This window comes from Protopterus annectens, chromosome 8.part0 (assembly GCF_019279795.1).
Source record: "Protopterus annectens isolate FY-2018-M chromosome 8.part0, PAN1.0, whole genome shotgun sequence".
Classification (NCBI taxonomy): domain Eukaryota; kingdom Metazoa; phylum Chordata; order Ceratodontiformes; family Protopteridae; genus Protopterus; species Protopterus annectens.
In genome coordinates this window covers 210,219,409-210,234,392 of record NC_056741.1, presented here as the reverse complement: position 1 = coordinate 210,234,392, position 14,984 = coordinate 210,219,409, and the positions used below count along the sequence as shown (strand labels likewise).

The following is a 14,984-nucleotide window of genomic DNA, read 5'->3' as shown; positions in this document are numbered from 1 at the left end:
GAACATAAACCCCTATGTCACAAGATAGGTTGCCAATTGGCTCATGGATAGAACCCACACAGTGAGAGTTGTAGGCTCTAGGCCTGACTCTAAACCAGTTACAAGTGGCATCCCCCAGGGCTCAGTCCTGTCTCTCCTCCTGTTCAGTATATACTTCTCAGAGGTACAGGCAAGCACAGGAGGACTATGGCTGACCAAGTTCACAGACGACTGCAAACTGGGGGCTATAATTGACTGTCCGGCTGATACAGACATCCTCCAGAAGGGTCTCACTGAGACGGATGCCTGGTGTCAAAATCAGGGCCTCAAGCTAAATGCCAAAAAGTGCATAGTCATCCCCTTTGGAAAAAACAAAATACCCATGAACTACCACATATGTGGTAGTCCCCTAAATACAGAAAATGTAATAAGGGATCTGGGGACCCAAGTAGATAGTAATCGCTCCTTTGATAATCATATTGCCAAGGTGGTTAGAAAATTCTTCTATGTGACCCACCTAATCACAAAAGGGTTCGCATCTAGAACAAAAGAGGTTATTGTGCCCCTCTACTCATCACTCATCAAACCCATCATAGAGTACAATGCCCCATTTGGGATGTACCTTACAAGACACCTGCAACAGCTGGAAGGACCACAAAAGTACCTCACCAAGAGGATTACTGGCCTCAAACAGATGCCCTATGCAGCCCGACTGAAGAAACTCCAGCTATACTCGGTTGCATACCGCTTACTCAGAGGTGATCTCTGCCTGACATACAAGGCCCTGTCTAACCCAGAATTGATAGACATGCTCCACCTAAAAAAAGACAAATCCTCGAGAGCCACACGGTCTGGGGATCTGAAACTCACCACAACGATAAATAGGACGTGCTGGAGGAATAGATTCCTATCCCAGAGACTCCCCATGCTTTAGAACAGGATTCCAATCTACATTAGGCAGAGCCCCTCAGTAACACTCTTCAAGAGAAATCTTGACAAGTGGATGGGAAACAGAAAATTTACCCCGGGTATCACTGCAGTGGCTCTGCTGGACAGAGGCACAGGGAACTACTGGCTCTGCTGGACAGAGGCACAAGGAACTAATCTAAGGGGGTGGCGAAAGCCAACACATTCTGGCCAGGCTTATAGATGCCCTCGGGCAGGTAGTCTAATACTTACCTATGAACCTATGAACATTGTATTTTAGTGATGTGCTTTTATTGGAATCTAAACAAAAGTAGGAGATTATAAGCTGTAATGGACAACAGATAGATGAGGTTATATAAAAGAATGAACATAGTTTATGAGAGATTGTGAACATTGTGGCCATATATAGACATGTAAGTATATACACAGATTTTGTTAAGTGATATTTATGATAAATGTGACTATGCATTAGGGAAATATGGGTGTTGTCATGCTGTTATAGATTTGTTCTTTTAGTATTGTTCATATGCCTTTTATTCTATATGTTTAGAATTGCTATCATTGAAAAAGCAATAACAATGATGTATTAAAATAATGGAAGAACACTGTATGTGTTACACATTTGAGTTTGCTTCAGTGTTTACGTTGTGTCACTTCCAAGGAAACTAATAGTAATATATCCCCTTAATTTTCTGTATTCATATTTTTCAGGATTGCCTGGGTTTAATACAAGTGACTTTAAACCCAGAGCCTATTCAAAATCTACTTTTTAAAAGAACTCATGCACTTAAATGCTAACACATTTTGTCTACACAGTCATGCACAATAAATGTTATATACCAAGATCCACATTAACATGTGCCCTTTGGGTGTAATCATCTCTGTTATGTGTGATTACTTTTTCATTAAAGGTGTAATTCTAGATCAACAACTAAAAATTGACTAACACACTTATCTAGTGGTATCTAAAACAAATCAAAAACTTGGAATCCTACACAAAATTAAACATTGCCTAACATATTTGTCCAAACTACAAACCTCAATCTCTCCTATTACCAAAACTTCTGTACATTATCCTTCATATTGACATCTACAAATATCCACCATACCTCTTCTAGAGAAATCTGATAACAAAATAGCCCAAGCTGCTATTAATAATACACAGAAAGTCTACCACTGCTTACTTCTTAGACAACTGCAATGGATGGACCTGCATAATTCCTTGAACTATGCCCAACTAAAACAGGACATAACATTCTACATAAACCTGACAAATGTCCCACAATAACCTCAGTCATTAACAAATATATACTTACTAGACACTGAAGATCCCAAGAACAACATCTCATAGTTTCTGTGACATCAAACAACCATTCTAGGGATTAATTTTAAGCTGTAAATACTGCAAAACACCATCACAAGATTTCATCAAAAACTCAAGGATTACATAACAACAGCGTGTTCCTACTCCTGTCCCAGGACATGATATTTTTTTGTTTTGTTTGTTTATTTCAGTTTGTTAACTGAAACAGCACTGTACAAAACTGAACAATTTCAGCCTGGGGTACGATGCAAAAATACAAGGAGATAAATCTAGCAATAGAGAAACTACTACAATACACCACACACATCTAACAAGGAAGACATTGTACTGCAGACACTAGTTAAGAAGAAAAGTCTATATATATATATATATATATATATATATATATATATATATATATATATATACACATATATATAGAGAGAGCGAAGAAGACATTATTTGTTGCATAGTGTTTACAACATAAGCATCATACATTGCACAGAATTCTGTGAGGTAGCTGTATCACTTCTGAGTAGTTTAATAGAAGATGGAAAGGAGGGTGTTCATGACTGAATGAGACAGTGGAGGAAAGGATTAAGAAATGTTGCCATAGAAAAGGCACTGGCCTTGGCTGTCTTGAAGAGGTTAATTTTGATCTGCGAATGGAAAAGACATTAGGATGGTTCTCACTTAAGATGTGAGTGGAGAGATTTCCAGAGTTGGGGCACCAGAATTGAGAAACATTAATCTCTGCAATAAAATTTGGTCTTGGAAGTTTGCAAGGAGGGGGTAAAATTATCATGATTTCTGAGGCTGTAGGTAGGGAGATGTCATATTAGATGATCTGTAAAGGGTGGAGATGTTTGTGGGTATAGTAGTAGTTTAAATTGATGAGAGCTTAGGAGTAGTTCATTCCTCTGTTTTACTGAAAGCTATTTAGCTGTTTCTGGTGTTCCACAGTGATGTTCCCATTTTGGTGCAAGTATGATGAATTGACAGATTCTGTTTTTGACTGTTTGCATGTTTTTAGAGTTCTTTTTTGAAGACGAGACAATTAACTGGAGGCAGTATTCAAGCTGAGAGGATTCTTTTACCGGTAGCTGTTCTGGGAGTTTTACAGTGTAATGGGGCTATTTTGTTTCCTCAAAATAAAAGTCTGTTGATATTTTCCTTTGTTTTCTTTTGTGAAAGAAGTCCAAAGATAGATCCAAACAGATTCCTAGATATTTAATTGCATTTGTATTTTCTATTTTTTGCTGTCAAAATATGCAGGCCTGAGTAGATTTTGGAAAATATTTTTCTCTGTGTCAAAGAGTATGTTTTTGCTTTGATGGAATTTTGCAGGAGATTTTTCTTGTTTATACACTGGATGAGTGAGAAGTCAGATTGAAGTCTGTCTTGAAGTAATGTGAGCAATTGATTATTTATTTAACATTTTTTGACCAGGAAAGTCTGAATAGGACAGAGCCTATTTTCAGCAGAGGCCTGGGGAGAAATGCTCTAGATGCATGTCTTTAGAATGTGGGAGGAAAACGGAGTACCTGTTGGAAACCCACATTTATGCAGGGAGAACATGCAAACTACGTGTAAAATATATCAGCCCCATTGTTGAGCATAATGTTCCCTTTGGTGTGTACCTGACCAGGTACATCCAATGACTGGAACATCTGGAGGAGTTCCTCACAAAAAGTATACAAGGAATAAACATAATGTCCAATGCAGATCACCAAAGTCTTGTCTCTGTTTCCTACAGACTACTGACAGGTGATTTATGCCTGGCATACAAGGCACCCCTGGATCCCGCTCTGATGGACCTTGTGCATGGCTGCAAAACAAACATCACCAGAACTACTAGACAGAAGGGTTTAAACTTTGTTTTTGACTTAAATAGGACATGTTGTAGGGACATGCATGTCAGAGAATCCCCATTCTCTGGAATAGGCTTCCTATCCATGTTAAGCAGAGTGCTTCCCTAACCCTATTCAAGTACAGTCTGGACTAGTGGATGGTCTTACACCGTTGTCTTTGATGGATAGAGCCAGCCATTAAATTATACTCTAACTAGCTTATACCCCTTAAAATAACCTCTAAGGCACAAGACGTTGTGGGAAACATTTGACTTGCATGATTAAGCTTATAAAAGCCCAAGTCTTTGTTAGCCTAGTATACACCTAAGAACCTGTGAACATGCTTAGTGTATTGCATAGAACTGTTTTTTTTTTCGGGACTGTGATAAAAATGGGCGTTTCTTCAGTTTGGCTATCCCAGTAAATGAATGGAAATAAAAAACAAGCTAGCCCTCCTCCCTTATACAACACAGTAGAAAAACACATATTTATTACAGTTATTCAGTAATATAAGTCCAAAATACTATTGCTCACCATACATTGGACAGGGTTCCTTTCCATATGCTGTAAGATGTCTTACCTTCTGGATTGCCCACCTCCATTTCACCAACCTCACCTCAGGGTTTTCCTGTGTATTGTCCAGTATCTTGAGCTACCAGTGCTCAGAAATCGATTTATCTCTTATTCTCCTCTCAACATCTTGAGATACAACATATGAAAATAACAGCGTGCAAAATATTTCACCATCATCCTAAAGTCTGTTCATATCTCCTCAAGCAACCCATCTGCATAAATATCTTTCAGTGTCTTTGTCAAGATTATGGACAAAGCCAAAAATAATGGGGAAGGGGGAAGGCAAATGGTCAAAATACAGGAACATTTTTAAATATTTTCTAATTCACTTAAACAGTTAATAAAACAACATGTTTTGCATCAACACACATTTTATGAATAGCAAGAAACTTGAAACGATAATGTATAACATTATTACCTGAGTGCAATCCTCAGTGATTTATCAGAAAATCAAACATTTTATGAGGGACAGGACAAAATTATGAGACAAAATCAAGAACATCTGAGCGGTAATGCCTGCACAGTTATTGACTGTTGACTATTGGCATCATTTCCTTCTGGGGGAACTTCTTTCATCACATCTTGCAATAGTCTGTCCTGTGTGCTGCTTGTGCAGGTGGTGCCACATGTTTCCAAGCTCCCACACTCACCAAACTCCCGTGTCTATAGAGTACTCACAGTTAACAGACTTTTACCATTGGCCAGCTCCCTTCAGGACATCTTTGCAAAAACATACTGCTTCCTCCATAAATTTTCAGAGCTGAACTTAGCTCTGCCATATTACTTTCAAAACTTCCAGGTATACTAGTCTTGTTACAGCTTCAATCTTCCTTTGATACCACATAACTGGTGATAGCAGCATTTTTTGCTGATTCAGAGCCCAAGTATAAACTTCCACTATCCTCACTTTCTGTTCCACTAAAGTCAACAATTTCTCATAAGCAGCATTCCTACCCAGCAAGTCTTTTGTCCTAAAATAATGAAATTTAAGAATAGATGCCTTGGATCTCTTTGCATTTTGTCTAACATTTCCATTCTGTTTGCTCAGTCTGTCAAATGGATTAAATTAGGACATTCTATAATCAAAACCATTACCTACAGGTAGTCCTGAATACAACTTACTGGGCCAGTGCCTTCCACTTCATCGTTATGTTTTATATTCTGGATATTCTCCATTCTGTTCTTCTCAGTATTAAATTGTTTCTCTTGTGCCATCTTCACTGGATTGCTTCTCAGACTTTTTGCAAAGATCAATCGTAGTCTCTATTAATACTCTGATTTCTTTCATTCTGCATTTAATCCGTAACTGTAATTTCCTCACCTTGTTATCTTGATCCAAAACTACCACTGTGAATCACCTTTTTTTCATCTTGCACCACTCCTACCTCTAGGTACAAGACCTCAGTATCACAAGCAGTCATTCAAGTTTCATGATGCTTACCCAGCTTCCTGTCCAGCTCCTCAATGAACATCATAGGTTCATAGGTTGATACTAGGCTATCTGCCCTAGGGCATTTACAAGCCTAGCCAGAGTGTTCATAGGTTCATAGGTTTATACTAGGCTATCTGCCCTAAGGCATTTATAAGCCTAGCCCAAAGTTCTGTGGCTTACGCCACCCCTTATATGAAAAAATACTGTACCCATTAGTTTGTTGTGCCTCTGTCCAGCAGTGACACAGAGATGATTCCCGGGGTAAACCTACGATCTCCCATCCACAGGTCAAGATTTCTCTTGAACAGAGCCAGCGAGGTGCTCTGCCTCACATGGACCGGGATTTTATTCCACAGCATAGGGAGTCTCTGAGTGATAAATCTATCCCCCCAGCATGTCCTATTTATATCCGTGCTAAGGTTTAAGTCACTTGCTCTAGTGGTTTTGGTGGATTTGGATTTTTTGAGGTGGAGCATGTCCATTAATTCCGGTTGGACATGGCCTTGTATGTCAGGCACATGTCACCTCTGAGCAGACGGTATGCGACTGAATAGAGCTGGAGTTTCTTCAATCTGGCAGCATATGGCAGATTTTGGAGTCCCTTTATCCTTTTGGTGAGGAACTTTTGGGGTCTCTCCAATTGCTGCAGATGTCGGGTGAGATACATCCCGAATGGGGCATTGTACTCGATCATTGGTCTGATAAGTGAAGAGTACAGGGGAACAATGACCTCACTAGATCTGGATGTGAATCCCTTCATGATCAGGTGGGCAATGTAGAAGGTCTTTCTAACCACTTTAGCAACGTGAGTGTCAAAAGAAAGGCCACTGTCAACCTGGGTCCCCAGGTCCCTGATAACCTCTTCTGTGCTTAGTGGATTGCCACCTATATGGTAGCTTGGGGTTACCTTGTTTTTTCCCGAAGGGTATGACTATAAATTTTTGGCGTTTAACTTCAGGCCATGGCTCTGGCATCAGCTATCTGTTTCCGTGAGTCCCTTCTGAAGGATATCCGTGTCCGATGCACTTTTAACTATGGCGCCCAGTTTGCAGTCGTCTGCAAACTTTGTCAGCCAAAGTCCTCCCATGTTGGCTTGTACTTCTGAGAAGTAGATGCCGAACAATAGGGGGCCAAGGACCGAGCCCTGTGGGACACCACTTGTGACCGGCTTGGAGTCTGACATAGCGCCAACAACTCTAACCCTGTGGGTTCTGTCCTTAAGCCAGTTTGCAACCCATCTTGTGACATATGGGTTTACATTTAAGCTGGTAAGTTTTTCTACAATACCCGAGTGGGGTATTGTGTTGAAAGCCTTTGCAAGGTCAAGGTAGGCTGTATGGACTGCCTTTCCCTCATCAATGGCCTTGGTGACTGTTTCGAAGAAGTCGACCAAGTTCAAAAGGCATGATCTGCCCTTGACGAAGCCAAACTGGGTCAGGTCCAATGTCTGCAAGTCCCCTATATCTTTGTTTATGGGCTCCATTATGATCCTCTCCATAGCTTTGCAGACTAGACTTGTTAAACTTATGGGGCGGTAATTACCAGGATCCGTATAGGCACCGCCTTTGTGGAGTGGGACCACAGTTGCCGTACGCCACTCCTTGGGCACGTATCCTGTGGTAAGGCTGAGATTAAACAGCTGCCTTATGTGCGGGTTTAATTCCTCATTTAGCTTGTGTAGCACACAGCCAGGGACACCATCCGGTCCCATTGATGCTGTGTTTTTAGCTTTAGAGAGAGCAGCTTTCACCTGCGCATTTGAGATGTCTGAGAGGCTAAACTCCGCTGGGATAGTTATCTCTCCTTTAGGGGGGGGAGAGGGGGGTGAAGTTTGCACTGAACCTGTCTGCCAGTATGTTGGCAATGTCTGTGGGTTCAGTGATTTTTGTATCATTTTGGACTAATGTGTTTGGCTTTCGCCACCCTTCTTAGATTAGTTGTCTGTGCCTCTGTATAGTAGGTCACAGAAGATAGCCCATTTAAGGTTAGTTTCACCAGTGGTGTCTTCTTTGTTCCTATATACATCCTAAAAGCTGGATTTGAATAAAGCTTTTTTTTTCTTAATAACAGCTTACATCTTATTCATCTGAAAGGAGGGAATGATAATTGAAGGAACACCTGATAATTTAATTTGGAGTACTGCAGACAAGAAACTTTTGGGAATAAAACACACTGCTGGTTAGTCACATTTAATTAAATGATTCCAAAAAGCTTTAAAAGCTTCAGGATGAAGAAAATGCACTTCTCAGCACTAAAAATAGCTTTATATTCATTATCAGAGTTAGAGGTTTCAGTTCTTTCAGTTCTAGCTGCAAGTGGCATTCTAGCTTGCTGCATGACTCATTCTACTCTCATGGATTTAAGTGTAACAGCACTGAACTTGACACCACAATTTTGTCTGCTTTAGACCATGTAGTTTGAGTTGTGGCATGTTACAGATGAAAAACTTCTTTCTCTAGAAAGCTATATATATGGAAATGGAACCACTACTAAATACCGAACACTCACTCTACTGATGCCCAAAATCCCGAGACCAAACACCCGCAACACTGCAATACCGAAAAAACAAAACTGCGAAATTCAAACTACCGAAAACTACACACAACATACACCACACGCAGACACGTACACACACCTTCCCCCAAAACACAAACACACAAACCTAACCTACAGACAAGCAGGGGAGCAAGCCCTCCTGCACCCATGTAGGGGGCTGCGCCCCCCAAACACCCCCTACTTAAATATTCTACCTCCAAGGTCGCACTACCCAGACAAACACATGAATACACCACCACATGCCTACATCCCCCTCGCACACACACATCACACTCACAACACACACTTAACCTCTAACCAACACAGTTAAACAGAAATACTTACCTGCCCTTCAACCATACCGCAACACCAGAAGCGATAGTCAGGATTTTGAAATTCGTGCTTCTGGTCTTTCGGTAGTTTTGGGTTTCGGCTATTTGGTCTCGAAAGTTTGAAATTCTGTATTTCAGACTTTCGAGATTATGTAGTGTTCCCATGGAAACACACCATAAAAGCAAATATTCATAATAGCAAACATTTTTTCAGCCCTCAGAAGTGATCAAAACATATCTGATTGTTTCTGCTAAAGTTAAGATTCTAGAAAGGCACAGAGCTGCAAGCAGTTGGAATTTGCCCTTTCCCTGATATTGTGTGGTCTTGTAATTAGTATATACAGTTAGCAGAGGGTATGGGGGTGAAGGGTGGCTTTCCTCCTGCAAGAAACATGACTTCTGCTTTTTTCATTATTTTGTGTTTTGATCATTTTGGATAAATGTTTTTCATTCAATGTATTCATACATCTATATTTTGAAGTACATCCATTCATCCATATATATAGTATGCATGCATACATACACAAATAAATGTATGTGTGTGTGTGTGTGTGTGTGTGTGTGTGTGTGTGTGTGTGTGTGAGAGAGAGAGAGTTTTACTCTTGATAAAATGAACAACAGAATAACCACATATTCAGGATATGATATAAATTCCACTACCATGAACAGAAGTGTATACTCACATCTAATGGAAGAAAGTATAATGTAACTTGCCAACTAAATATCATCTAATGAATATGTGGATATTACTGGATACTAATAAAACAATGTTACATATCTTAAACAGTCGAACATTTTCTAGTCACAATATTTGGACAACAAATTTGGATATGTATTTATATGCTACAGCTAGGCTGTGCTTTTAAGTACTGAAGTAACTGAAGAGCTACCCACTGAATTTATGAATGCCAAGTCACAATTCATGGTACTTCTATCTCTCTATTTTTCCTGAATTAAAATGCAATATACTGGAAAAATCACTATGAAGAACAAATAAATAATGTTTGTTGTTCTAAGTTATATAAGTAAAATATGTTTCTGATTTTACATATTGCATATGTATCACTTTATGTGTACACTTCTGATGACTGCTTGTGAATAATATTAAATACATAATTGCCCCAGTAATTTATTTTATCTTGTATTCACTACCCTTCCAGAAGTCACCCTCTGATATTAGGCTTTGATGATAGAGAAAGAAAGAAAGGTCATAGAAATACATTTCAGCTTTTTTTGCTGTTTCTCATATATGTTTTGTTCTCACCCCAACAAGCCATAGCTGTAATAATTTCACTATAATCATTTAACTGTCATTAACTTTTATAAAGAGACTGCCCTACCAGTAGATAGCTACTAAACGTGATTACCTCCAATGTGTAATAGTCAGGAAATTGAAAGAAATAATAACCAAAGTAATGCATTTCAGATTGTTGATGAAAGAAACCTAAAATAAGAATTATTCCTAAAGTTTAGATCATCTGTTCTTCACATAACTAATTATTTATAAAAAAAAATATTTAAAAATCACCCTTCCATGGAATAGTATTTGGAAAATTATGTTTAACAGATAATTTTAATACTCTAGGACAGGGGTCTGCAACCTTTACTATCAAAAGAACTATTTTTGGCCCCTCCCCCACCAAATAAAATTCATTGGGAGCCACAAAACCTATTTGACCCCTAAAATGTTGGGATTGCTTGATCGCTCTCAGTGTGTGTGTGTGTGTGTGTGTGTGTGTGTGTGTATGTGTGTGTGTCATATCTCTCGACCTCTTAGAACAAGAAATCTGGGCAAAGCCATAAATAATGGGGCACAAAGTCCCAAAAATAGGGACACTTTTTAAATATTGCTCTTATAAACTTAGAAAGTTGATAGAACGACAGATTTTGCATTAGCTTGAATTTTCTGAAGGGTATAAAGTCTGAAACTCAAATATCTGCCTGTTTTTCTGACTTCAGTCCTCAATAATTTGCCAGAAAACAACAATTGTATGAGAAACAGAAAAAAATATGAAGCAAAAGTCAAGACATTCTGCGAAAACCTGCACAGTTGAGAGGTAACTGTGTATGTGTGTGTGTGTGTGTGTGTGTGTGTGTGTGTGTGTGTGTGTGTGTGTGTGTGTTTATGTGTGTTGTGTGGTAGAGTGGTCATTATTTTTCAAAGCTAGAGCGAGCCACTGCAGAGGGGTGGAAGAGCCACATGTGGCTCCATAGCCGCAGGTTGCAGAACCCTCCTCTAGGATATACCAATAAATAATTTAGATATGTTCTTATTTTAAAAACATTCTGGATTTTCTTAAACATATTACATTGTCATACATTTTTGTGACATCTGAGTCACTCTCAACATTACCTCTTTACACACTTACAGCACATAGCTGGATTATTGAGACTACAATACTTAAGTATTGCACTTTTTCCTAGTTGTAAAATAAATGCTTTAATTGCACTTAACCATATATATTTATGAAGTAATATTATTGAACAATATTGACTATAAATAAGTTCAAGGAAAATGCTGAGGTGTTTGTAGCTTCTAGTGCCAGTACATTTGTTTTTGCATAGGAAGAAACCCAAATATTTAACCATTTACTTTTTATACACATATACACAAATGCTTCCCAGATGGCATTTTTCCTTATGTATAAATGGACTGCTGTTTTGTTAGTTGATGTCATTACTTTGTAAAATGTGAATACAGTTGATCTCACATTATTGTTTTTGGAATTGTTAGCACAGCATTTAATTTTTAATATTTTTTCTTTTAAAGGGATGTTAGTTTTCAACAAAGCTTATAATGAAAACCAAGTGACAGGGATAAACATTTATATTGTGCAAGCAGATATCCCCCGGGATTCATGAAGCTTGCGCGAGGTGCAGGCGTAGTGTAGGCAGTTTAACGCCAAATATGGCAGCCGAGCGATTCAGGTATGATCCAATTCCATGTGCACTACCAGCGCATGCCAGATCTGCGCAGCTCTCGGCTCATGTTTGCTAATCCCCCATGCGGAGTAGTGCAGCATGCAAATGAAGGTACATAGCAATTCATAAAGTGGTGCAGGCATAGCATAAGCATACAGAAATGTAAACCAAAAAAAAAACGGTTTACATTTTCCCAAACAGAACATCGGAGCCGTGAAAGTGGACCAAACTTGTGTATTACAAAGTTAACATATGCCAATGGCTAAATATACAGCGAATGGCATAAAAAAACACTCACAACACATAACAAATAACATTTAATGTCATGGCCACACTAACGCAAAGTACAACTGCAGGCATGTGTGCGCAAACGGGAACACAAGGAAAATATATATAGATGTCATAAAATTGCAATGTAACACAAATCATGATTTCGCCATAATAGTCAATGGTATGCATGTTACACCACAACCAAGGCGCAAGGGTTGCTAAGGGTCTGTGACAGTGTTCAGCGCGGTAACTATGAATTAGTAGTCAATGCCATGCAAATGAGTCAAGTAATATAGAATTGCAAACGTCTCGCCGAGGAGTGGCCTGGAGGTATACATGACATCAGTAGAGGGGTGTGCCACCGTAGCTGTAAGCACATTGGAGCATTGCTAATCCTGGTTGCCCATTGCTAAACAAAGCTGCAGGATAAGGGTGTGGATGTAGCCATAGCTTTGCTTAGCTGAGAGCACATAAGGTGACCGAAAGCGCATGTGTACACGGATGACAATACACTCAAAACCCGGTAAATGGCTGCGTGCAGCACCCACCACAGCTGAAACAGGAAGGTTACAGGAAGACAATAAGGAAATGCCGCAATAGGGTAATTGGAGTACAACTGAGTAATTAACACCTATTAACTCACAGTGGGCCATTGACAATAGCTAACAAGGCTGCTAGTAGCAGCCTGCAGAACAGGACAGGGGAGGTGCCAGATTGCAAAGAAAAGAGAACTGTCACAGCAGAGCAAAGCAGACCTGCAATAGATCGGCTATAGAACACATTTCACAACACAAACCTGGGTTGGGAAAGTACAAAACAAGAAAGCAGGCTGCTGGATGCATGCCTGACAATGGGAGGGGAATCGTTTTGAAAAGTGAAGGCAAGGACAAGAGGTGATCCATGGCAGCTAAATGTAATTCCACACCAAAGGCACCACAATAGCAGTACCTGTGGTAAAACACATAAGTAAAATACCCTGCAGCTCGGATTGTACATGCACACCCTATGACATCATCAGCTTCCAAAGCACAATAGTATAAAGTGTGAAGGCACCTCACACACAATTGTGTATTCCCAAACACTGCACCATCGGTGTAAACAGACGGGGAACTTTTACAATGTACATGTTGGGAGCTGCCATAGCTGTGATTCATCAGCATGTGTTGGAGACTGAAGGTGGTGTGGAGGATGATGCTGACAACCATCTCAGGCACTGAAGGAGGAGAAGAGTGTTCAGACCAAGGGTAACCTACCAGGGGCTAGATGATCTGGAGATAGTAGAGCATTACAGGGTGGACAGGGACATCATACAGCAAATTGTTGAGCTGTGCCGGCCACACCTCAGAGCCAGAAACAACAGAGGGGAACCCATCCCAGTGGACATGAAGGTATGTGTAAGCTTGAGAATACTAGCCACAGGTATCTTTCAAAGGCCAACTGATGATATCATGGGGATCTCACAGGCATCAGCATCCAGGGTACTCCACCATTTCCTGGATACCATGTTACCACATGCCAATAAGCATATATACTTCCCCCGAACTCAGGAGGAGTTGGCCAGCAATATGCGCCTCTTCCACCATGTGGCAGACTACCCGGAGGTACTGGGTGCAATAGACTGCACACACATACATATCAAGTCACCACCCAGTGAGCATGGTAGGCACTACATAAACCAAAAGGGATACCACTCCATCAACTGCCAGGTCGTGTGCAATGCCCAGGGCATTATGACGGATGTGTGTGCTGGCATTATGACGGATGTGTGTGCTGGCAGCACTGGAAACTACCACAGCTCCCACATCTGGCATGCCTCACAGCTGTATCAGGTATTTGTCAGGGGGGACATCCCTTATGGCTACCTTGTGGAGGATGCTGGATATGCACTGGAGCCATGGATGATGACTCCCATCAGACATGCACACATACCCATGCAAGAACTCCATAATGAGGCACACACACAAACCAGACTCATCATAGAGCATGTGTTTGGGATGCTGAAATCATGGTTCCGTTGCTTGGACATATCTGGTGGAGCCTTGCAGTACTGTCCAGGCACGTGTGCCCACATCTTCATAGTATGTTCCATGCTACGTAATATGATCCTGCGGAAACAGCTGCAGCAGGGACATAATGGTGAAGGCCCTCACAGCCCACTGCAATTGCCAAGGGCACCACAGGCACAGAGGGATTCAGACCACGAACACCCTGTGCCAGCCCCAGTAGGCAGACGCAGGCGTGCCCAATATACCTATGCCTTGGAGGGAACGTATAGCACATACACTGACAGTGTAGGGCCCTATGGACTGACACACTTCTCCACCTGCACACACAGTAAAATGGATGGCACACACACACAAAACCACCTGTAAATTGTCATGTATAGGTGGTCTACTGTGTGCATCCTGCATAGGCTGCCCTCAACTATTGCACACACAACAGCTATTGGTACAAGGTAGGTCAACACCTGAACAGTAAATTAAGCTAACAGCATGTGTTGATTCTGTATGTATAGGTTCCTAGTTACATCGGTAGGTACATGCCTAATTGTCAGAGGCCATTCATAAGCCTAGCCAAAATGTGTCTGCTGTTGCCACCCCATTGATTAACTAACTGTCCCTCTGTGGAGCAGAGCCAATTGTGGGATCCCTGGGTGTAACCACTGTCCCCCACCCACTCTGCAAGGATTCCCTGGTGTGTTAATGAGGGGCTCCATATAATGTAATCAGGGATGTAGTTCCAAAGCATGGGAAGTACCCATGACAGGTATCTGTCACCCCAGCATTCTGCAGTTATGGTTGTGGCAAAGTGTAGCACATTACATTGTGTGGCTCACTGTGACATGGATTCCCATAGCTGGA

At 40.7% G+C, this 14,984-nt stretch overlaps 1 protein-coding gene across 1 annotated transcript in view; it reads right to left on the bottom strand.

Annotated features, from left to right (window-relative positions):
• LOC122808192 (guanylate-binding protein 2-like) overlaps positions 1–14,984 on the bottom strand; it is a 994,936-nt gene that overhangs the window by 363,102 nt on the left and 616,850 nt on the right. The window lies entirely within an intron of this gene.